The 24,121-nt window shown below is 40.7% G+C and overlaps 1 long non-coding RNA gene across 3 annotated transcripts in view; it reads left to right on the top strand.

Annotated features, from left to right (window-relative positions):
* The window catches only part of LOC126248231 (uncharacterized), a 130,219-nt gene that overhangs the window by 32,739 nt on the left and 73,359 nt on the right, over window positions 1-24,121 (top strand). For all 3 annotated transcript variants that reach the window (XR_007545433.1, XR_007545434.1, XR_007545435.1), the window contains exon 2: window positions 22,120-22,356. This is a non-coding gene — a long non-coding RNA (uncharacterized LOC126248231). The remainder of the gene's footprint in view (window positions 1-22,119; window positions 22,357-24,121) is intronic.

Genomic DNA, 24,121 nt, shown 5'->3' with positions numbered 1-24,121 from the left:
TACTATTGGTGAACATAGAACATACAGCGTCTAGTAGGAGGGGAAATTCACTGTAGTGGATAGACAGCCACATTGTATGAATTTGTCAGGGTGCAAGAGAAACCAAAAGGCGGTGTTCTTGTTGACATCCATGCTGAAAACGGATTTGTCACAGCTCACAGCTCAAGTAGCCACGTGAGGCCTTAAGGCAACCCTAGCGCTCCTACGGCTTAGGATACGAATTAGTGGCAGGAAGCCGCCATTTCAGGAATCGGCAGGCGGACTATCCTGAGTGGACCCTGCGACCCAGCAAAGACTTTGCTCATGTCTTGAGGAAATATTTCTTCCGCAACCGGACAACCGACAAGGATTGTACCGGAATTCGCTTCTTATTTGAGAACCTTCAACTACCTCCTATGAGTTTGTAATGTCCACTTTCATATAAGAAATAAATGTAGTTGACGGTTCAGATGGCTCTGAGCACTATGGGATTCAACTGACGAGGTCATTAGTCCCCTAGAACTTAGAACTAGTTAAACCTAACTAACCTAAGGACATCACAAACATCCATGCCCGAGGCAGGATTCGAACCTGCGACCGTAGCGGTCTTGCGGTTCCAGACTGCAGCGCCTTTAACCGCACGGCCACTTCGGCCGGCTAAATGTAGTTGAACTGACACAGAATTGTGAAACGGTATGTACCAGTCATGTTAGGCGATCTATTGATATTAACGTGTTAATATATTCAACAGATCATTATCGCAAACTGCTAGTTTAAAATCCACTTCCCTCGTAACTTTTTTTGAAGGGGAAGTGATTATTAGAAACTCTTATTCGTTTTTACAGTCCTTGACGTCTAACAGCCTTTTCAGATTCGTTTATGTTTTTTTTTAAAAAAAAGTTTTGAAAAATTAGTGTACCGACCTTCTTTCTTTAGTAGCTCAGTTTGTTTAACTTTTAGAAATTTTTTTAATCATTGATACCCTCGTTGATGCCTGTCAGTATTTATAAATCTTTCTGTGTTTTCTGTAGTGAAAACTGAAAAACTAATGTGGCGACTTTCTTTATTCACAAGCCCTTAAACAGTTACTCAAAAGCAAGGCACTGTCCTTAAAATGGACGTTTCGACTGTAGTTTAAATCATCATAGTCAGAAAAATGAAAACACTATATTCGCGATGTGGCACAGTGTTCGAGAGTAAATATTGAACCACCGACCAACACCACAGTGTTCCGATAAGTCCTTTATTTTCGAATACTGAATAGAGGAATATGAGCGTTTAATTAATTTTGTTTCTCGATAATAACGCAATGGCCACCAACTACAGCGTTTCTAAAGAAGCGAATCTAAGTAAAATCAAAGAAAAAATTTGAGCATGTCTCCTTATGCCTGACGGAACTTCTAACTAAAGCAAACTAGAAAACATATCCTCAGATTTAGGATTTAGCTGATAACAACTATATGCAGTACAGACCTTCATTGAACAAACGTAGTTTAAAGCATCGCATTCGCAATTTCAACATGTCTTTGTGAAATGAAGAATCTGGAAAACTTGAAGAATATAAAATCTCCCACGCCGTTTTTTGTAGCACAATTTTTGCGTTAACTACGAAAAGTGTTTAAATGTGACACTAATGTGATAAAAATGAATTACACTGCTCCTTACGAGGTAAGTAACCTCGGTTCTCTGCCCCTGTATAATTTGGTTAGCAAAAACTCTGCACCGAATGAAGCAATTTCGAGACAAGTTTATTCAGCAGTGTAACGTTCAATTTCATTACTCTGTGCTTTTCACAACTTTGTTTCTTTGTCATCTTTCTTGTTTAATACAGATGTAAGTTTCACTATTCAGTGTATTGGCGGATTTGTTCTGTTTCCATCAGAGTGCTAAGACGAGAATTGATAAGTAGTTGATCTTTCGCTGGTTTCATAAGTGATTGTCGTGTTTATTGCACAATTGTTTCCATAATGCCACACCCACGGCCGTTCCCCGACGCAATGCAACGTCAGCACGGGAGAATTTCCAAACACAGTTGAGTAACAGCAACGGGTGACCAATGTGACGTGGTGCGTGACGTGTCTATCGAATTCATTACACACTGCTGTTATCCGCATACATGGGCCCTCTCAACGGTCATAAATCAAAGCTGTCGTACGCACCGGTAATATCAGAAAAGTCACCCGCGTACCTCAAATAATTTTCCTTGCAGATGCTTTTATTAGCAACGCAGCTTTCTCGATAATAATACAATTCCCCAAAAACTGGTACATGTGGATGGGGCAGTGATGACTTTTATTTAACGGCTTGGTATGTATGAAAGATTAGTCTGCTGCCTATGGAGTGATTTCCGGAGCATTGAGCCTGCCTGAGTGGCTGAGCGGTTCTAGGCACTACAGTCTGGAACCGCGCGCCCGCTACGGTCGCAGGTTCGAATCCTGCCTCGGGCATGGATGTGTGTGACGTCCTTAGGTTAGTTAGGTTTAAGTAGTTCTAAGTTCTAGGGGACTGATGACCTTAGAAGTTAAGTCCCATAGTGCTCAGAGCCATTTGAACCGGAGCATTGAAGTGTCGCAGGGCCGCTTCTCTTTACAGTATTTATAAATATTCTAGTAGGTAGCGTCGGACGTTCCGTGTAACTATTGGTGAACGATACTGTTGTCCTTAGCAAGGTTACAGCACCAGAAGAATGTAGCGAGCTGCAGGAAGACTTACAGAACATCAACGATTTGTGCAGACTAGAAATTAACCCTAAGTGTAAATAAATGTAAAGTATTGCTCACAAACACGCAGAAATATCCATAACTGTTCGATTACGCTACTGAAACACTAACAACCGTAAAACACCCAGGAGTAACCCTCTGGAACGTTCTAAAGTGTAATGCGTACAAGAATCTAGTTGTAGGAAAATTCATTTGAAGAACCTTACGAAAATTTAATTCACCTACAAAAGAAGTGGCATACAAAACACTCGACAGACTGATACCTGATGACTGCTTGTCAGTTTGGGTCCCATACCGGGGTAGATTAATAGAAGAGAGAGAGAGAAGAACCATCGAAGAGCGGCGTGTTCCGCAATGGGATCGTTTAGTAATCGTAAGAACCTTACGCAGATGGTCAACAAATTCCGGTATGACACACAAGAGAGGCGTTGTGCATCTTGCAGAACTTTACTACTAAATTTCCCAGAGCGTACAAACTACAAAGAGTCGGACAAAATATTAATTCCTCACACATCCTTCTAGTGAAACGACCGCGACATACATCTCAGGAAATGAGTACACCGAGAAAATAAGAGAAATTAGAGGTAATACCGCATCCTGCCAAGTGACACAATTAAAAAATGCGATACTTGAGAAAAATCGAACTCTATAAAACTTATACTGAAACAGTGTAAGAGTGCTTTAAATTTCAAACAAGTAATTTTGATAGTAAATATCGTTACAATCCATACAACAGTAATATGGACATGCAGTTCTGTACTTATGGGATGGACCTGTTACCAGGTAATTATTAATTAATTCTTTGTGTTGTGTCACATTTCTCGATTTTCTAAAAGCTTTTCTTTGTTTCTGTTACGAGTCCTCATGTAATACTTTTGCCACTTTTCCACCTCAAATAATGTATATACTGTACTTTTTTTACTCAATGTAACACAGTACGACATTCGAAACTCCATCAGGTAAAATCAGTACTTAAGTTAAAACAAAAAATTAAAAACAAGTTGAACAATTACATTAGAAAAATACATAATGCAAAAGTGTAATTTATGAAAATTAATACAGTTTAACGAGTAGCATCAATTAGGAACAATTTAGGGAACACAGTTTACGACAAAAGAGGACCATAAGTGTGCTTACGTAATGTAGGAATACTTTCCGCCGAGAAAAAGGATCAATGTGAACTTTCTTTACAGCAGAAATTTCCATGTTTTTTCTTTTTTTTTTTTTTTTTTTTTTTGGACGTTGAAACTCACGAAATGTCGTTATATTTACTATAGCTGTAATCGTCAAAACAGTGTCTGTTCCTTCACGCATGAATGCATGTCTGAAGGACATTCTAATTTAGCGTAGAATCACTGTATAAACACAGATATTGTAATAATCAATGGTACTAAAAATAACATGCAACTTAACCCGTACGTGAAAAGTATCACAACTCTGAATGTGCCGCTCTTCTTGAATGACCGACTCGCACTTGCCAGCAGTAACGCTGAAGAGACACCGCGCTTGCCGTAGCGAGTCATGAACACACACTGGCGCAACTGTCGTGAAGTGAACAAATTGCGACACAGAGATGTGACGTTTTTCGTGCATGTTGGGGCAGTCCAAACGCATTTTCGGCAACAAAAACTAAAAATTGCCGTTTTTTGACTTGTGTCCCTTTTCTTGCCGGGGTGCGATATGATGGGTTAGTGACATTCGTTCTTCGCATGCGCCATTCGCGAATGAATAAGAACTGGAATAAAATGATAGAGTTGTCAGAGGTGCCACATCGATGTTGATGTAAAACCTAGTATTTGTAGCGAAGCATGACGAATAACATTTCCGTAATTGTTAAAAACCATTCAACAGCCAAGATCGCATAAAAAATATATGTATTTCTTTTATTTAAGGTAACCGGTCTGAACAGACTATGCTGTCATCTTTAGGGCTTAAAATCTATTATTGTAAAACATGTTGATTTTACGCTGACCTCACATGTTTTACAGCAAAAGATTTTAAGACCTGAAGATGACAGCCGCTAAAATCGGTTGTCTTAAATTTAAAAAAATCTTTTCTGCTATCTTGGCTACCGAATGGTTTCTAACAATTAAACAGATCGTCCTTCAGTTCTTCCAAAATGAGTAAATTTGGCTACCGAATGGTTTCTAACAATTAAACAGATCGTCCTTCAGTTCTCCCAAAATGAGTAAATTCAATCATTTCCGTAATTTCTGGATCTCCGCATAGCACTTACGACAGCCACTAATTTCATATAAACAGAAACCAAAATTAGAAGACACCATCATTCAGAATAGCAGCACAGAGCCATTCCAACGAGAGTTATTGGCGATTAAAACAATGGCAGAAAAGCTCATACTGATAAACATATCTTCTTAACAATTGTTCTATGGACACCAGGTTCGCTTCTGTTTATGTTTCATGATTATTTATTTCATCTTTGTGCCTGTGTGCACTTTCTGCCACTGGAGTCGTCAATTAAACGAAGGCGGAAAGCTATTGCGCGCCACGTGTCTGTGTCATCGTGTTTCAGCTGTCTATATGCTGTGCTGTCCGATTCTGGGACTGGAGATGAACTTGGCATTTTTCTAAACGACCATGGGAACCGCCTAAAACCGACATTATAGCTGGCCGGTTCACGAGACCAAGAGTAGTTAACTTGGCGTTCAGATTCGATCCGGGACTGTCACCCATCCTTGTCTCGAAGCCAGTCCTGTGTATGTGTGTGTGAAGTTTTACGATCAGATCAGAGTGACAAACAGATCAACTAGACAAATTCATTTGTCTAATGCAGACAAATCACAAATAGTATAATATATGGGCGTGCACACATCTGGCCAGTACTCGCTGAAACTAGCAGACATTAGAAAAATTATTGATATGGGTTTTCACCTGCATGACAAGTTTGGGCGATAGACAAGATAAAGTTCCATACAGATAAAAAAAACTATACAAATTCGAACTATGGTTGCCCATTGGACGGGTTGGAAGAATGTTTAAAATTGTTTCGGAATGCACTGATTTGTTCAGACTGATTTTCTCTATAAATGGAACACACGATTTGCAAATTACAAAATATGTAAAACAAGGAAGGCCCCAACTGGCCTTTTTCAGCAATTTCTGCTAACTTTTTTGCCACACGAATACGGAAAACGAACGACGATCTCTAAAAATTTCCGGAAAACATTATGTATCATGAATAAAGTCCTTGTTGTCTACTGCAATTATTATAGTATTCAAATTTAACAATAGCCCATTTATACATGGACCACACTGAAAGTTGTGAGCAATCCTTTGATCTAACTATAGTTCCAACAACAATACTGCTACTACATAATCGTATCATGTGATCACAGTGTATATTTACAAGGTGTCTGAGATCTATATTTCCATTGGACAGCGTGATTTCATTGACTTCCCTGTTAAAAAGGAAAGTTATGCTGCTGCAGTTTATCAGCGTGCATGCGGAGATACGCAACGAGGAAAGAGTCGAGAAGTTCGTTTGAGGAGACTAATGTATCACTAGATAGAAACCCTGGAAATTCTTCAATGAGGCTTACACTAGGAGGCGCAACTGTTACGACAATTGAATCAATTATACGTCCCATCGTCGCAGTGTGGGTACTATCGGTTTTTGTATATGACTTCAAGTAAATGCTATGTCTCCTTTAAGAGGCCACCGCTGACTTCTTGCCCCATCCTCCTCTGAACGAGGATAGGTAGGCGCTACGCTGGATGTCTTCCTACCTTTCTTCAGTTTGGCAGCAACTCTTACACATACAATTACGATAATTAGAAAATTGAGAGTGACTGTTAAGAATTATAAGAAACAGGTTGGAGAAACGTAGTGAGTTGTACAACTGGACGAATCCTTGAAAGCTGCCTTTTATCTGCAAGTGGCAGTACACTAGACCATCTTAAGAGGTGGCCTGTAAACCAGAGTTGTCATGTTTGTAACTGGTGCGCTTATTTGCTACAATAACATCAATATCAATAACTTCGAGCAGAAAACGCAGGGCAGTGGTGATAGTGTATAAAACGCTTGGGCTGCCTTGCTCATTAGAAGTTCTTTGACAAAAAGACTCTAAATACATTTGTTAAAACATGGAAAGCTTATTTCGCCTGTTTGAAAGGTGACGTAGAAGTTCTAATGCAAATTCTGTGCAGTTCATCACATCTATCATTTCTATAATTTTTACTTGTGTTACTTTCATTTTCGAAAGAATAATCACGTCAGATAATAACCTTAGTAAATGGAAAAAGGAAGCATCAAAGTAGTATGAAACACAAAGACCACATTTACGGACTGAAGCGTCAGAGAAACTTCTAGTAGATGTTGTTGCAAAAAGGTCCGTAAAAAGGCCGTGGAAAAGGCGAAGAGTTTAAAAACTTGGAAATCATATGAAGTAATCACAAACTTTACTTCCTCGTGCCCGGAAAATTTATTTTGAAGTCTCTCGGCCCAATATCGGGCCACGTCCAGTGATTCTTTCGTGATAAAACTTTGATCATCAAAAATACATCTCGTGTGTTAGTTGGAATATTGTAGAAGATAGTCCTTATCCTGGGCTCCACTGCAGTCGCATGTGTTGCCTGCTTCGTCTCTGAAGTCCCATTTCATCAGATTTGTTTAGACTGGCGCTACACCCGTTCTGATGCGATTCAGCGTTCTCCAAATCTTATAGCTTGATATATTGCTGGTGGACATCTCTTGTGAGGCAGGGTAGTACTTCGAGGGGCTCATTTAGCTCAATACTAAGGAATCTCTTGCGGGATTTAAGTCTGTCAGGTCAGCGTAAATCACCGCATAGGAGATGGTTCTCATCGAAAGTGTGTTTTTTTCATTATGCTCATGTTCATTTCTTCGGATTTAGAGTCTGAGAATCCGGCCGCATTACATCGTTTCCCAAGAGTCGTGGGTTTCATGCATCCCGTTGTTAACATGTACGTGTCATTTAAGTTTGTACTGACATTTTTGGCATGTACGGATATGAACCAACAGGGCATGCATATTTCGCCGTTAAAAAGAAAAGTTATTGGACATTTGTTCTTCGTACAATAGGTCTGGTTCCCGATTTATTATTAGCTAGTTTTTCCAAGGTGTTGTCCCTGGCGGCAACCTTTTGGCAGATCTTCTCACTATGATATTTCTATCTCAGTGATCTGTCCTTCACGACACCCAGTTGGATTGGTTTATGTGTATGTCCAAGGTTGCTGCTAATTCAGCTGACTTTCATCTTTCTGTCTGCCTGTTTTGAGGGAAAGTGGAAAGCGCTAAACTGCGTCTTCGAAGAGTTTGTTTTGGGGAAACTGACAATGCAAAGAAGCTGAAAGGTTCGCTTGAGTATCGCAGTGCTTTGTTCGGCATTTACCTATTGGAGACGGCATGCATGTACATTCCTTCTACCTCTGAACTGCCTTACTCAGCCAGTTGTAATAAATAAATAAACATTTAAAAAATTTGAAACTGAATCTAAAATTTAATGTGCACTCCGAATCACGGTGTGACTTGGAATTTGTTGCGCCTACAAATCATTGCCAGAAGCGAAAAAAGTGACAGTTAAAAAAATCCTAGAATTGATTAATGAGTAAAGCACAGACCTTTATACTTATACTCTGAAACATAATGTCTTCATGACCCTCATGGCAGAACCACAATAATGATGAGGAATTATTGTGGAAAACGAACATCTACGCGGAGACCTTGTGGAACTGAGGAGCGGAACTAAGATGTTAATGTCTCGTCGATATCGGGGTTGCTACAGACAGAGCACTACGCCTCAAATTGTAAGTTTGATAGGGGAAGCTCTGTGGGCTGTTTGGGAAAATTACCTAATGGAAAGGTGAAAGAAACTATAAAAATAACAGGGAATAATACCAATGCTGAATCCATGACTCGAAGAGGCCACATCATTTAATGATTGAATTGGCTGCTGCTGATGATGATGATGATGAATACCAATACGACCGCACTCCCTTAACCAATGTGCCATCTCGCTCAGATAGAGAGTAGTGTGAAAGAGAGAGAGAAAGAGAGAGAGGACAGTGGGGTGGGGGAGCTAAAAAGAAACCGTAATGATTTCATCAAGCAACATTTAGCTTTTCCAACAATGTTTCATTTCCGTGAAAACTATAAATTCAGAAAATGAAAGTGGAACCATTTATTCATGATTTTCCCTCTTATTAACCTCGGATGTCTGAAACAACTAATACAAATGACACGGCTTTTCATTGTATTAGGCCTACGTCTATGCCTCTTCACCGCATACATTTATGTCACAGTAAAAGTTGTAACAGTCGATGTCTAAAATATGGGGCACGACTGTTGGCTGTTTTAAGTCTTTCCAGATGGTTCTACGAGGATTTTAACATCTCTTCTCTAAAAATAGACTCCAGTTCCCTAACCTCTGCGTCAACTCTCTTCTCTCTTTTTGCAAAATAAAAATATCGAACCAAAGTAATTTGACTGTTGCATTTTATTTCCTGCTAAAATGCCGTTAGCAAAGGAAACATTCTGCTTACCAACTTTGAAGAATTATGTTGAAAACCGTCGTGTGGAAGTGAATATACGTCGGTAAGTAGCACGCAAAGTTCTGTAGCATACTGCAGTGCATTTGTCTAATATAAATCCTGGGCTAAAGGCCATCCCAAAAAATAGCATAACTGAAACTACTAGTGGCAATATTTCATTGTTAAACAGAAAATATGAAGTGTCTTTAGGAACTGTGCACTGTTTGCAAACCATAATTCATATGCAAAAAGTCTAGCGTGCAATATTTTATTGTTCTACGCGACGAGTTGTATCATTCAGGTGATAAAACGTTTCAACGTAACAACAGTATTTATTTTCATGACATTGCGGTGTTCCCTCTTTCTAAAACGTGAAACATCGGATTACTACAAAATACAAAACATCGAATTGCTACAAAATATAACGGAATATTTTGCACTTCCAACACAGACGAGGAGTGAAAATCAGGGTAAGTCCGAGCAGGACTCGCGCACCGAGGGCTCCGTGCAACATTAATTATAATGGCTCTGAGCACTATGGGACTTAACTTCTGAGGTCATCAGTCCCCTAGAACTTAGAACTAGTTAAACCCAACTAAACTAAGGACCCAGAATGAGATTTTCACTCTGCAGCGGAGTGTGCGCCGATATGAAACTTCCTGGCAGATTAAAACTGTGTGCCGGACCGAGACTCGAACTCGGGACCTTTGCCTTTCGCGGGCAAGTGCTCTACCAACTGAGCTACCCAAGCACGACTCACGCCCCGTCCTCACCCTGCTAAAGGCAAAGGTCCCGAGTTCGAGTCTCGGTCCGGCACACAGTTTTAATCTGCCAGGAAGTTTCATATCAGCGCACACTCCGCTGCAGAGTGAAAATTTCATTCTGGAAACATCCCCCAGGCTGTGGCTAAGTCATGTCTCCGCAATATCCTTTCTTTCAGGAGTGCTAGTTCCGCAAGGTTCGCAGAAGAGCTTCTGTAAGGTTTGGAAGGTAGGAGACGAGGTACTGGCAGAAGTAAAGCTGTGAGGACGGAGCGTGAGTCGTGCTTGGATAGCTCAGTTGGTAGAGCACTTGCCCGCGAAGGGCAAAGGTCCCGAGTTCGAGTCTCGGTCCGGCACACAGTTTTAATCTGCCAGGAAGTTTCTTAACCTAAGGACATCACACACATCCATGCCCTACGCAGGATTCGAACCTGCGAGCGTAGCAGTAGCGCGGTTCCAGACTGAATCGCCTAGAACCGCTCGGTCACACTGGGCGGCTCGTTGATTATATATATATAGACTGTTCATCCATCTCGGGAGTCGCGAATCTCGACGAATTTTGCCTGTTGTTGACATCGATACTGGCAAGATACCAAAATATGTGATATAAATGGCCGTATGTTTTTGATTACATTGACATAGAAGCTTATATTTATTACAACTCCGAAGGATCACAGACGTTAGTAAGTAACATAAATTTCAACCCGTTCCTGAGGGAAAGATGTCTCAACAGTCGGACGGACAGTATAAGGATTTTACCCTTTATTTCTACTGTGGAATCTTGCTGCTTGCCAGATTTCATGATTCTAGGTAAGCGGGAAGTACCAAATATGTTTTGATGAGTGAGTTTACAAGCATCTAAATATGTGACGTAAAAGGCCGTATCTTTTGACTGCATTCACTTAGAAGCTTTTTTTTTCATTCACTGTCAAGGGACCATGGACACTAGCATGAGACATGAATTTCAACGTTTTATGTCAATGCATTGCTGAAAAAAAGGAGTCTTAAGAGAAGGACAGACAGTAGGATAACAATGGAAAAAAAAATTTGTGTGATACAATTACAGATTAACAGTTTTCGGATTTTTCTCTTTTGCTGTAGAGTGAAACCTTGCTTATGACCAAGTCTCACATTTCTAAGTCAACCGGAAGTTGTATCACCATAGCTCTAATGCTCTACTGATTTATTTTGCCTTTTGTTTTATTTAATGTTACATCGTTGAGCTTATGTAACTGTGATTGATTGAATCGAAAACACAAAATTGTATACTCCTCTCTTTGTAAAAGCGTTGATGTCTTTTAGTGTGTAGGAAGTGTAATCTCTGTAATATGTACAATATGAGCAAATTACATGTTTTGTCTTTGTCATACAATCTCTTTGGTTGTCTTTAAAATTAAATAATTTTGTTTAAATAATTTTGTGTAGAACTACCAATTTGTCCAAATCTTCTGTTTTATTTAATATGTTTGGTTGCTGTTATGTAAACTGCTGATCTTCACTTAGGGTTCTGAGTTATTTTGTATGTAAAAGGTGGTGTGGTTTCCCTCGGGAACGGAACTGTGTAGTGCGCGCAAAATGTGGTTGGCATGGATATAAACGTGGAACCAGGACTCAGTCGGGGACGAGCTACCAAACTATCAACTTTTCATGTAAAGGTTGTGTATTGTGCTGGTTCCGAGAGAGGCTTTTCCTGACGCTTTCTAATGCCTCGGATGGATGGATAAAGAGCTGAAACTATTCTGAAATTGGTATCTATCATCGCCACCAAGAAATGACAGAGTCCAGCAATTCTACCTGCAAATCCACCTACCAACATGCAATCGCCACCACATTGCGCAATCACTAAAAAGGAACAAAGGAATAGTAGAAATGTATGGTGAAAGATCAGCTCATTGGATGTGTTAGTTTTCTCAAATATAAGGTAATTTATAACTGAATTTATGTGCCTACCTTGATTTTTTCCTTATCATAACACCTCTCAGGTTCCTCTCCGTTTGAACTAAAGTGATTGTCGAGTGTCCTTTACTGAAAGCATATTAAAATTAATATGGCAATAGAGTGTGCTAAATTTAATATTGTTTTTTGAAAGGATCTTACAAATATCTCAATTTTGTGTTTCAATGCAGTAAAAGTTGAGAACTGATACTGTAGAAAGTTACATGTTCATGCTTGTTTCTTTAGTGTACTGAAAGTATGTTTAGTTCGCTCTTCTACAGTGGTCAAGATTAAGGGCCCCTCTCCATTGAAAGCAGTTAAAATGCACAAAGTTGTTAATTATAGAAAGTTTCAATTACTCTTGTTATTCAAGTGGAATCCTGTACAATATTGGGTTCCTCTTGTGTATTAAAAATGCATATTAATGGTGTAACAGGGTCAACAGATTGTCTATTGTGCTCATGGTAGATAACGATTAATATAAAGGCCACTATCTATGAAAATAGTAACTTCTTAATTCAAAAGACAGTGAGAAGTAATCTGTTAGTGAATTCCATTTAATTTTCATTCTAAGTAGAAAGGTGTTTAGTATTGAGAGACTTAATCTATGCACAATAATTATTTTTGCTGTGAACCATATCCATATTTCATGTCAGACAGGTATATGTTTGAAAAAGTAATATTGAACCTATGTGCAATTTATGATTCTAAAGTGCACTGTAATACTAATATTATTGAAACCACTCAGTTTGACAAAGCTTTGAAGGCAAAAGTCTATGTCATTTTCTGTTGTCCTTAATGCCAATAGCCTTGTTCTCCTATAACGTCAACATCAGCTAGTGGAGTTCATTGCAGTCTCAGGTGATAAAGTATAGATTGTGTTTGTCCGTTAAAGTTACTCATATCTATTTTCTTGAACAAGAATGTCAATCATTCTCTTGCCTAATTAGGCTGGCGACCGTTTTCCTTATTCTTTGAACAGTGTAGATAGGTAAAATATTGTTTGTTACTGTTTAAATATTTACGTAATTTTGACTTTCACTTCCGATAAGCCACAACCGTTAGGTACAACTCGGTCAACATAACGAAATTCCTCTCAGAGGGTAACACTGCTCTGTTGCTCTATACCATAATTGCTTGAATAAAAGTAATTTCACTGTACGAAATGCCTCCAACTTTAAGGTTATGGTATAGCAGTAGCGGACAGTAGTGTTATAAAGTATCCTATAGGTTTTGATGAGTGTATCTTCGTGTATCAAAATGTGACATAAATGGCCGTATCTTTCGATAGCACTGACCTTGGAAGCTTCAATATTTTACAACGCCAACGTACCGTAGACTTTAGTATGTAACATCAATTTCAACTTGATACGTCTGCTCGCTCCTGAGGAAAAGGTTTTTTAACAATCGCTCAGATACACAGACGAACGGACAGACAACGAAGCGATCCAATAAGGGTTCCGTTTTTACCGAATGAGGTACCGAGCCCTAAAAAGCGACATACTTGCAGTTGTCTACTCAAAATAACATTTGCTTAAATACTTTTTATCTGTGAATACATTTTTATTCGAACACTAAGATACTTGATAACTAATTAAATGCACTAAAAATCAGTAAACTTCTGCAACAAAGGAAATCTAATAACATGTTGCTTTCAATGTCTTGCCCATGTATGGTATTACACATTATGTGCTAAAACCATTAACGGGTGTGCTGCCTAAGGATTTGGTGACTAAGAAATGTTAATGAGATACATTAGATCTAGGAATGAAAATAAACATTATCTATTTCATATAGTACTTTGGTGGCCTGATTCATCTTGCATTTACGCTACAAGACACCTTTAAGTGTTGTGAGAGAAACACTGCAGGTATCTACACCCTGATCTGTCTTGTGAGAGTGTGGCTGTGACACGGATGTATTTCGTCCTCTCGTAAATAGATCTTGTGTTCTGTTTGAAAGCGGTGACTGAAGAGCTGTTAGTTTCCGACTGCAGTTCGTTAGCACTACGCTAAGGAAAACTCCATTCGGCAAGAGGAGGGAGAAATTGTGGGCGGAGGTGTGGGAGGGGAGGGAGAGGGGGAGATTGAGAGAGAGAGAGAAAGAGAGAGATACCAGCGTCTGCGAGTTTGATAACAACGTCCACTCAGGATCGCTTGAGACCTCTCGGAGTTATGACATTGCTCAGCCTCAGTTTACGACGGACAGTTCTAAGTGGCACTGTCGACAACAAACGATCGACGCGTGTGAGAAATGCTTGTACTTGCCGCACACCGCTCTCGATAATGATACAATATTTGGGACAAACGACTGAACATATAATTTTCAGCTTTAATCACATGTAGCGTCATACAAATGCTATTTTCGAACATGTGTGTTGGCCTTTACGTGATTTGGTGTATCTGAAATGATACACATTTTCCTAAGACAATTTACTTTATTTGCTATTAACAATAAAACAATATAATACAGAACCCACCTCCGTAGATTAGGTCACCGAGACGCGCTTGTGCGGTGCCGCTTGATTCGGAGGTAGTTTCCTCGAGTCCCGTCGGTACAATAAATGACCACCACCGATACTGAACTGGCAAGAACAAAAGTACTGATGCAGAGTTCCTGATCTCGATACTTGGAGCCAAATTCCAAGCCTAGGGCATGGATGTGTGTGATGTCCTTATGTTAGTTAGGTTTAAGTAGTTCTAAGTTCTAGGGGACTGATGACCTCAGAAATTAAATCCCATAGTGCTCAGAACCATTTGAACCATAAATTCCAAAGCCACCCGCAGTGTTTAGTGCGCGAGCAGGCAGTGTGACACTGTTGATGATAATGCATTTACCGGATGAGGAAGTTAACTTCAGCGGCGTTTTTATCGGAGTCACCTACACCAGATAACGATACAACATTTATCATCCGCTGGGAAGCCATTCGAAATAAGGAATCTGAATGATCCCACAGAGGTTTCCTAGTCCACAGTGCTATACGAATTCAGATTTCAGTGACAGTATAAGAAATATGACATGATGCAGGTGGGGAGTCAATCAAAGAATTAATACTTACCCGTAAACACAGCACAATGTTCAGTGACATTACTCTACACTCTAGCAGAGCATACGTTGCTAGGTGCATTTTTGATAACTTAAAATAACGTAGTAAGTAACGAATCAAGCGCAGACCCCTGCAGTTCACCATCATGTGCGATATCGGTTCATTCACCACGAAACGATTCAAAGTGCCAACTTGATACTTGTTCCGAAACTTCCAGTGGTTGTCCAGCTTCGCTGCTTCATTTTGACCCCTAGAAGAAATACGCTAGTCACCTAAAACATTACGACCACCGACCTACTATCGATATGAACTCGTCCAGGTGATAGCAGCGTAACCTGGCGAGAAATGACTGCTAGTCAGACACACGCACGATGCAAGTAGTATCGGTGAGCGTGCTGTCCGAGTGTGAATGCACGTAATCTACGTGAGTTTGACCGAGGGCAGATTGTGATGGCCCGGAGGCTCGCCACGAGCATATCGGAAACTGCACGACTTGTAGAGTGTTTGAGGAGTCCTGTGGTGAGTGTCTTCAACACGTGGCGATATCAAAGTGGAATCACATCCAAACGTTGTGGTGCTGGGCGACCAATCCTCAATACAGATGTCGGACGTCGTAGGCTGGGCAAACTGATAAAACAAGGCAGAAAGCGAACTCAGATGGAATTAACATCAGACTTTAATCCTGGGCAGAGTACAAGTGTGTCTGAACACACAATGCTCCCATTATTCCTAACAATGGGCCTCCGCAGCCGACAACTCATGCATGTACCAGTGTTAATACGACGACATTGTCAGCTACGATTGAAATAGGTACTTGACCATCGGTACTGGACTTTGCCGCAGTGGCAGAGCGTTGCACGGAGTGATCAATCCAGATACTTTCATATTCATTCCGGTGGGAGGGTGCGAATCCGTCGTCTTCCAGGACAACAGCTCCTTGACACCTGTACTATACGATGGTGACAAGCTAGGGGTTGGGTTTTAACATGGTGTCAGAGCTCATCGCCCCCTTCCCGGAAATTACGGGAATTATGTGACGTGTGTGTCGATGTGGTGTCAGCTCCCTCCAGCGACCTACCAAAGCCTCATTGTTCCCATTCCATGACGCATCCCGCTGTTATTAGTGTCAAAGGTAGACATACCGGGTATTATGTAGGTGATCGCAATGTTCTTGCTGATCAGTGCAATACAGCGGGAAATAATTCGACAAACATAATCTCAGAGGTATATTCTCTCTCTCTCTCTCTCTCTCTGTCTCTCTCTCTCTCTCTCTCCCTCCCACCCCTCTCACTCACACACACACACACACACACACACACACACACACACACACACTATCTCCACGGTCAGGCTCAGACAACCACGCGATGCTGCCTGATCGCCGTTTCACTTCCTGATACCCTGAAAGTGACGTCATTTGGATGGGATTTTAGTAGGGTTGGAGGCGTGGGGTCAGTACACCGCTTCCCAGCCGTAGTCAGCTTTCCAATCCTTGGAGCCACTACTTCTCATTCAAGTATCTCTTCAATTGACATCATTAAACTGAGTGCACCTCATTCAGTCTTCTACCAAACAAAAAAAAAGCCCTGGTAGTACCTGGAATTGAACCCTGGTACTTTGAGAGGGAATCAGACGCCCTGAGCTCTCAGCTGCGGAGGCGGGCCTCGGACGTGTTATGGAGATGATTTTGTTTCACTCGTGTACAGCTCACTTCAAACAGTCGTATGACCTTGGCCAGTATCTACTGACTTCGGATGGCTGCCAACTCCAGCCGGCAGACAACACTGTGTCCAGCGTACCAGTCAGTAAGAAAATTTGAAACTTAGACGCATATAACGTTTCAGTGATCGTATCATCCCTGCTTTGGTAGATGTAGAAATATCAGCGAATACAAGTAAATACCGGTCGATATTACCTGATTTTTAACAATTCAGCATCTCCCATCAGTCACCTCGCCGAGAGTCCGCTTAGAGGATGCGTACGGCATGTTCTACGATGAAGATTGATACGGTTCGTAATTGATAACACCCCGCAGCGAAAATCGGCGATCATGGATATAATCTTATCAAGAATGTTCACTACACTGTCCACGTTCCTCAAGAAATGACCAAGCATGTGGCGTCATATTAAAAGTAATGACCAATCCGTTGCTGTGAATATGACTTTTTTATTTTTTGGACAAATCAAACTGATCATCTTAATCATCAGCCTTTCCTGAGAGCTTTCATTATGGTCTCCATTCCTTTGCACGTATCTGTCTCCATGTTTCATAAGTCCGAAAATTCACTTCAGATAAAAGTCTTTCCCGGTTGCCCGCAGACATTGGCTTCGGCGTGTCAGCGTCGGCCTCGCAGCTGCTCTTTCATATAACGAAACGATGGTAGTCAGAGGGAGACAAGTCGGGACTGCAGGAAGATAACGGAAGATTTTCCCACCCAAAAGTCCTAATATTTTCAACAATGATACGAAGCGTGTTTCTCCGCTGGTTATCTTGCCACAGGATGATCCATCCAGCGTGCTTCCCGTGCAGTGTAGAACGGAGTTTCAGGAACGACTGGACGCAGCGATTTGACTGGACTCAAGGAAATCAACGAGAATGCAACCCTCTGCATCCCATAGCACAATAGACCACCTGAAATTCGCACTGTATTTGCTTTCTTATTTCCACATTCTGGCGTTTATTTTAAGGCTCTTAACAATGAAACTCACTTTCAACGATTTTCTCAATACGTATGAACTCCCTACTTCATTCTGAAATTCCTGAAGAAGGCTTTGGGTGATTGTTATTCTTAGAATGTTGTGGTCTTACATATACACTTATGACTGTTGAATAAAATACAAGTGTATCGATTAACAGCATCCCCATGAACCATGGACCTTGCCGTTGGTGGGGAGGCTTGCGTGCCTCAGCGATACAGATGGCCGTACCGTAGGTACAACCACAACGGAGGTGTATAGTTGAGAGGCCAGGCAAACTTATGGTTCCTGAAGAGGGGCAGCAACGTTTCAGTAATTGCAGGGGCGACAGTCTGGATGAGTGACTGATCAGGCCTTGTAACACTAACCAAAACGGCCTTGCTGTGCTGGTACTGCGAACGGCTGAAAGCAAGGGGAAACTACACCCGTAATTTTTCCCGAGGGCATGCAGCTTTACTGTATGGTTAACTGATGATGGCGTCCTCTTGGGTAAAATATTCCGGAGGTAAAATAGTCCCCCATTCGGATGAGGAGAAAGAAAACTGGCGTTCTACGGATCGGAGCGTGGAATGTCAGATCCCTTAATCGGGCAGGTAGGTTAGAAAATTTAAAAAGGGAAATGGATAGGTTAAAGCTAGATATAGTGGGAATTAGTGAAGTTCGGTGGCAGGAGGAACAAGTCTTTTGGTCAGGTGATTACAGGGTTATAAATACAAAATCAAATAGGGGTAATGCAGGAGTAGGTTTAATAATGAATAAAAAATAGGAGTGCGGGTAAGCTACTACAAACAGCATAGTGAACGCATTATTGTGGCCAAGATAGACACGAAGCCCACGCCTACTACAGTAGTACAAGTTTATATGCCAACTAGCTCTGCAGATGATGAAGAAATTGATGAAATGTATGATAAGATAAAAGAAATTATTCAGGTAGTGAAGGGAGACGAAAATTTAATAGTCATGGGTGACTGGAATTCGTCAGTAGGAAAAGGGAGAGAAGGAAACATAGTAGGTGAATATGGATTGGGGGGAAGAAATGAAAGAGGAAGACGCCTGGTAGAATTTTGCACAGAGCATAACTTAATCATAGCTAACACTTCGTTCAAGAATCATGAAAATAAGGTTGTATACATGGAAGAACCCAGGAGATACTAAAAGGTATCAGATAGATTATATAATGATAAGACAGAGATTTAGGAACCAGGTTTTAAATTGTAAGACATTTCCAGGGGCAGATGTGGACTCTGACCACAATCTATTCGATATGAACTGTAGATTAAAACTGAAGAAACTGCAAAAAGATGGGAATTTAAGGAGATGGGTCCTGGTTAAACTGACTAAACCAGAGGTTGTACAGCGTTTCACGGAGAGCATAAGGGAACAATTGACAGGAATGCGGGAAAGAAATACAGTAGAAGAAGAGTGGGTAGCTCTAAGGGATGAAGTAGTGAAGGCAGCAGAGGATCATGTAGGTAAAAAGACAAGGGCTAGTAGAAATCCTTGGGTAACAGAAGAAATATTGAATTTAATTGATGAAAGGAGAAAATATAAAAATGCAGTAAATGAAGCAGGCAAAAAGGAATACAAACGTCTCAAAAATGATATCGACAGGAAGTGCAAAATGGCTAAGCAGGGATGGCTAGAGGACAAACGTAAGGATGTAGAGGCTTATCTCACTAGGGGCAAGATAGATACTGCCTACAGGAAAATTAAAGGGACTTGCATGAATATCAAGAGCTTTGATGGAAACCCAGTTCTAAGCAAAGAAGAGAAAGCAGAAAGGTGGAAGGAGTATATAGAGGATCTATACAAGGGCGATGTACTTGAGGACAATATTATGGAAATGGCGGAGGATGTAATGAAGATGAAATGGGAGATACGATACTGCGTGAAGAGTTTGACAGAGCACTGAAAGACCTGAGTCGAAACAAGGCCCCGGGAGTAGACAATATTCTATTAGAGCTACTGACGGCCTTGGAAGAGCCAGTCCCGACAAAACTCTACCATCTGGTGAGCAAGATGTATAAGACAGGCGAAATACCCTCAGACTTCAAGAAGAACATAATAATTCCAATCCCAAAGAAAGCTGTTGTTGACAGATGTGAAAATTAGCGAACTATCAGTTTAATAAGTCACATATGCAAAATGCTAACACGAACTCTTTACAGGCGAATGGAAAAACTGATAGAAGCCGACCTCGGGGAAGATGAGTTTGGATTCCGTAGAAATGTTGTAGCACTTGAGGCAATACTGACCTTACAACTTATCTCAGAAGAAAGATTAAGGAAAGGCAAACCTACGTTTCTAGCATTTGTAGACTTAGAGAAAGCTTTTGACAATGTTGATTGGAATACTCTCTTTCAAATTCTAAAGGTGGCAGGGGTAAAATACAGGGAGCGAAAGGCTATTTACAATTTGTACAGAAACCAGGTGGCAGTTAATAAGAGTCGAGTGGCACGAAAGGGAAGCAGTGGTTGGGAAGGGAGTAAGACAGGGTTGTAGCCTCTCCCAGACGTTATTCAATCTGTATATTGAGCAAGCAGTAAAGGAAACAAGAAAAATTCGGAGTAAGTATTAAAATCGATGGAGAAGAAATAAAAACTTTGAGGTTCGCCGATGACATTGTAATTCTGTCAGAGACAGGAAAGGACTTGGAAGAGCAGTTGAAGGGAATAAAGGAAACAAAAGAAAAGTTCGAAGGAGGTATTCCCAAACTAAATACTCATCATAGATATGCACGAAATATTCATCAACTCAAAACAGTTCGGACTACATCAAGGTGATTTACAAATCGCCCTTTTCTTCTTTCACCCTCGCTCTTCCCTTCTCCTGTAAACTTCAGAATTATATGTTTGGTGATCCGCATGATAAGTCCTAGGTATGCAAATTTTCTTCTTTTAACATTGTCAGTATTTTCGCTCTTTGTCACAATACTTCGATGTCAGTTATTCTTGCTGTCTACAGTATTTTAAGTATTCTGCGGTAAATCCTCATTTGAGAGGATTCGATGTGCTTTCCTTTTGTCATATTTAGTGTGCATCCTTCATCACCGTACAAAAGCAAAGACCATTTGTAGCATCTTATAAATCGAGCTGTAAGGTTTAGGTCGAAGTCTCTACTTGTGAAAACTTTTCTGATTTTTATGAAAGCATGTAACATTTCCTGTCGCCCATGTGTCCTAGTCCTGCTCGCTTTTATAGTCGCCTCAACAGCAGGAAGAAGGGGTATTTTCCCTAATCCTCTAAATGGGTAGTGGTCGGAGCCTGCTAGGCGGATTTTGAAGGCGTGAAATTACCCAGCGCTGTCGGCGTCTCCGACACTACTTGCAAAAATGGCTCTGAGCACTATGGGACTCAACTGCTGAGGTCATCAGTCCCCCACTACTTGCAGAGTAGTTTCTAGAGGAGGTGCCAGAGAGCAGCACTTCACAAAAGACCTGTAACTGGGAGCAGGAAATGGTCAATGAAGGCCTGCATACTGCTTCTGCTTCCGACTATCTGGAAAACCTGAAGGTTAGATAATGCCTTGAAGCCGTAAGGACCTCACGGAAGCGAGGAGACGACCGGCAAACCTCGTGGGATGGAGACGTTGTGTGTTCACAGCGGTGGAGGTGCATTGTGTACATCAGAAGCTGCGAGTAGGTGATCCTTCGTGATCAAACAACTTATTTAAGTGCAGTACGGAAGACTGAGAGAACCCGAATTGAGTTCCCGGGTGCAGCAGTGGAGTTCCTCATAGCGCTATATTGTTTTTTTTTTTTTTTTCAGTGAGTGTTGCGGATTTGTGATTGTGGACTCGATTGGTAAAAGAGAGAGAGCTCAGGGCAGAGCGTTGAGCCATTAGCTAGATGGAGATAAAAGTGACGGTCTTCGCTAGGATTAATTGACACCAATAAATTTAATTTGTGTCGTGCTAGTTTGAGTAACGTTTTTGTGTGATTCTTTCCCCACTGATTATGAACTGCATTCGTCTTGTATTGCTGTGCTGATTACCGGCGAGAACTGTAGTGACCATCTGGAGGTGATAAACTGAACTGTTAGCGGTGAACATATTCCAGTCTGCTAGGCAGTCTCGGAGTCTTTCCTGAAAGTAATTGGATAGTGAAAGTTGTTTGTATCGCTGTCAACTTTCGAAGCTATTTTTTCTTTCGTGTATTCAGGTCAGTAAGCATACTACAAAGATGTTCTGCACCAAGTGATCGATTACTAAAGGTATCTTAGTCGTTAACCAGCTGAGAAGGGATGTCTCAAGTGATTTACAGGGTTATTCAAAATTATCTAAACTCTTTCAAGTAATTGCAAAAAAAATGTTTGTATTGAGGTAAGGCACTATATGATTATACTTATGGAAAAAGAAACTCAAGATCTTTGTATTGTTGCAGTAATCTCAACCAACACGGCTGCGATTTCCATAGTTTATGCCGCAGCTGCAAGAGGACAGTGATGATTTTTATTTTTCACTGTGCTTCCAGAACGATGTTCCTGACTCTTGGACACTGAGCTGCTGCAACAATGGATCGTTTGTGAATCATATGGTAATCTCCAGTTGCTGATATGGCACACACGTTCTCCAGACCTGGTACCGTGTGATATTTACCTGTGGGACTACATCAAAAGCACTGTTTTCACACATCCATCGCCCCGCAACATCGCTGACTTACGAGGACGTATGAGGGCAGCGGCACTAGCTTCTGCGCGGACACTTTTGGGTAAGTATGGGCCGAACTGGACTATAGACTGGATTTGTGTCGTGACTAACGGTTCACGCACGTAACATTTTCGGCCATGGCACAAAAAAACTTCTTGAGATGCTCTTTCCCTACATATAATCATATCGTACCTGAGCACAATGCAAACAGTTTTTTTTTAAATTACTTAAAAGTATTACACTGTTCGTTCATGAGCGAAGTGGTAGTCAAAGACAAGTAAATGTGTCGTCGTGCTCTCTGCGTGAATTCCCGTTTGAATTACAAAACAGTCTACTGGAGTCTGGTCAAATAACTTCCTGTCGGGGTTTCTGGTTGTTCATCTGCTGCTGCTCTGCCATGGATAACTGATGTCCGTATTAAATTACTTTCAAGTTGCTTTCCGATGGTCATTTTCTTGCAACGAGTTAAAAATGTAAGGCAAGATTCCAGCTAGCTAGCAGTAATATTTTTCGCAGAATTTCCAGATTTTAACATGCATTTGCTTCAGTTCAAACGTATCGTTCGTTGTTCAGTGACGTCGTTATTTTCGAGGCACATGGTACAGAATCGGACTTTCGTCAATCTGTCCAAATAATAAAATTGTTGAATTCATCACATTGTCGTTTAGTTAAATGTTTGTAGCGTTTTCCAATGCATATAGAAATTTTGTCGTTCATGTTTGTCCTTTGTTGTGGCCCAGTATACGTACGGACAGTAGTATTCTCTCCCGTAACAGTGGCTATGTTTTGAGACAAAATAATTATCGGCTAAATTGAAATTTCTGTAAGTTTTTTCATATTCCCGTACCAATGATAAATTCATGTTTAAGGATTCTGTTGCTTTCGTGGCACTGTGTGCACCTTACAAATTGTGTTTAACTACAGCATGTATGCGTACGCATTCTCTGCCTTTAGCAAGAACACTACACAAACTATTGCATACACTATTCGCATTTTAAGAACTGCAATCAGTAGAACGCTTTTGCCTTTCTTTTCATGTCTTACAAGTTAGATGGCAAGTGTCAGCATGGGGCTGTTTATCATACAATGATCGACGTTATTGTTTTGGATCTGTTTAAGATTTCTGGATAGAAAAGTGTTAAATATTTTTGAAAACGTTATTGGAGATGACAGAGATCAAAATAATGTATAATCTTTGAAATTAAGTATAACAGTCTAGATTGCAATGTACGTTTATTAAAAGGTGAACGGTTTCGTTCGTTACATGATCATCTTCAGACCTACAGCCATATTGATCGACATTGGCTTTGCATGGAGCCGCAAACGCTCTCAATGCCAATTGCTTCAAAGAACAGTTTTACGTTATCAGACTGAGCCACTTATTCTTGTTGTTCGTAGCTCCGCCAAAGTGAGTTACGAAACATATCTTGGGTCTAACATTCAGACATAAAAGTGTTTCTGAATACACACTTACATGTACTCAGAAAAAGAGACAAAAGTGTAAGTCGATTACAGTAGCTGAAGGGGATGGCCACAAATATATGAAAATACCAAAAACACAACACACTACCATGTCTAGTATGATGTAGGAAAACCGTTAGCATTAAAAACATCTTCCATTCGTCTCGGAACGGATAAATACAGGTCCTGAATGATCCTCAAAGGACTCTTAAACATTTTTCCTGCAATATAGTGCCAAGTTCAGGTAACGATAACAGAAGTGGTTACTGATGACGCACCCTTCTCTCCAAAACAGACTACAAAGGCTCATTAACATAGAGATATTCTGACTGTAATGGCCAGGACAGATGGGGCAATTCATTCTG

This window comes from Schistocerca nitens, chromosome 1 (assembly GCF_023898315.1).
Source record: "Schistocerca nitens isolate TAMUIC-IGC-003100 chromosome 1, iqSchNite1.1, whole genome shotgun sequence".
Lineage (NCBI taxonomy): Eukaryota > Metazoa > Arthropoda > Insecta > Orthoptera > Acrididae > Schistocerca > Schistocerca nitens.
This window is presented reverse-complemented; position numbering and strand designations above follow the sequence as displayed.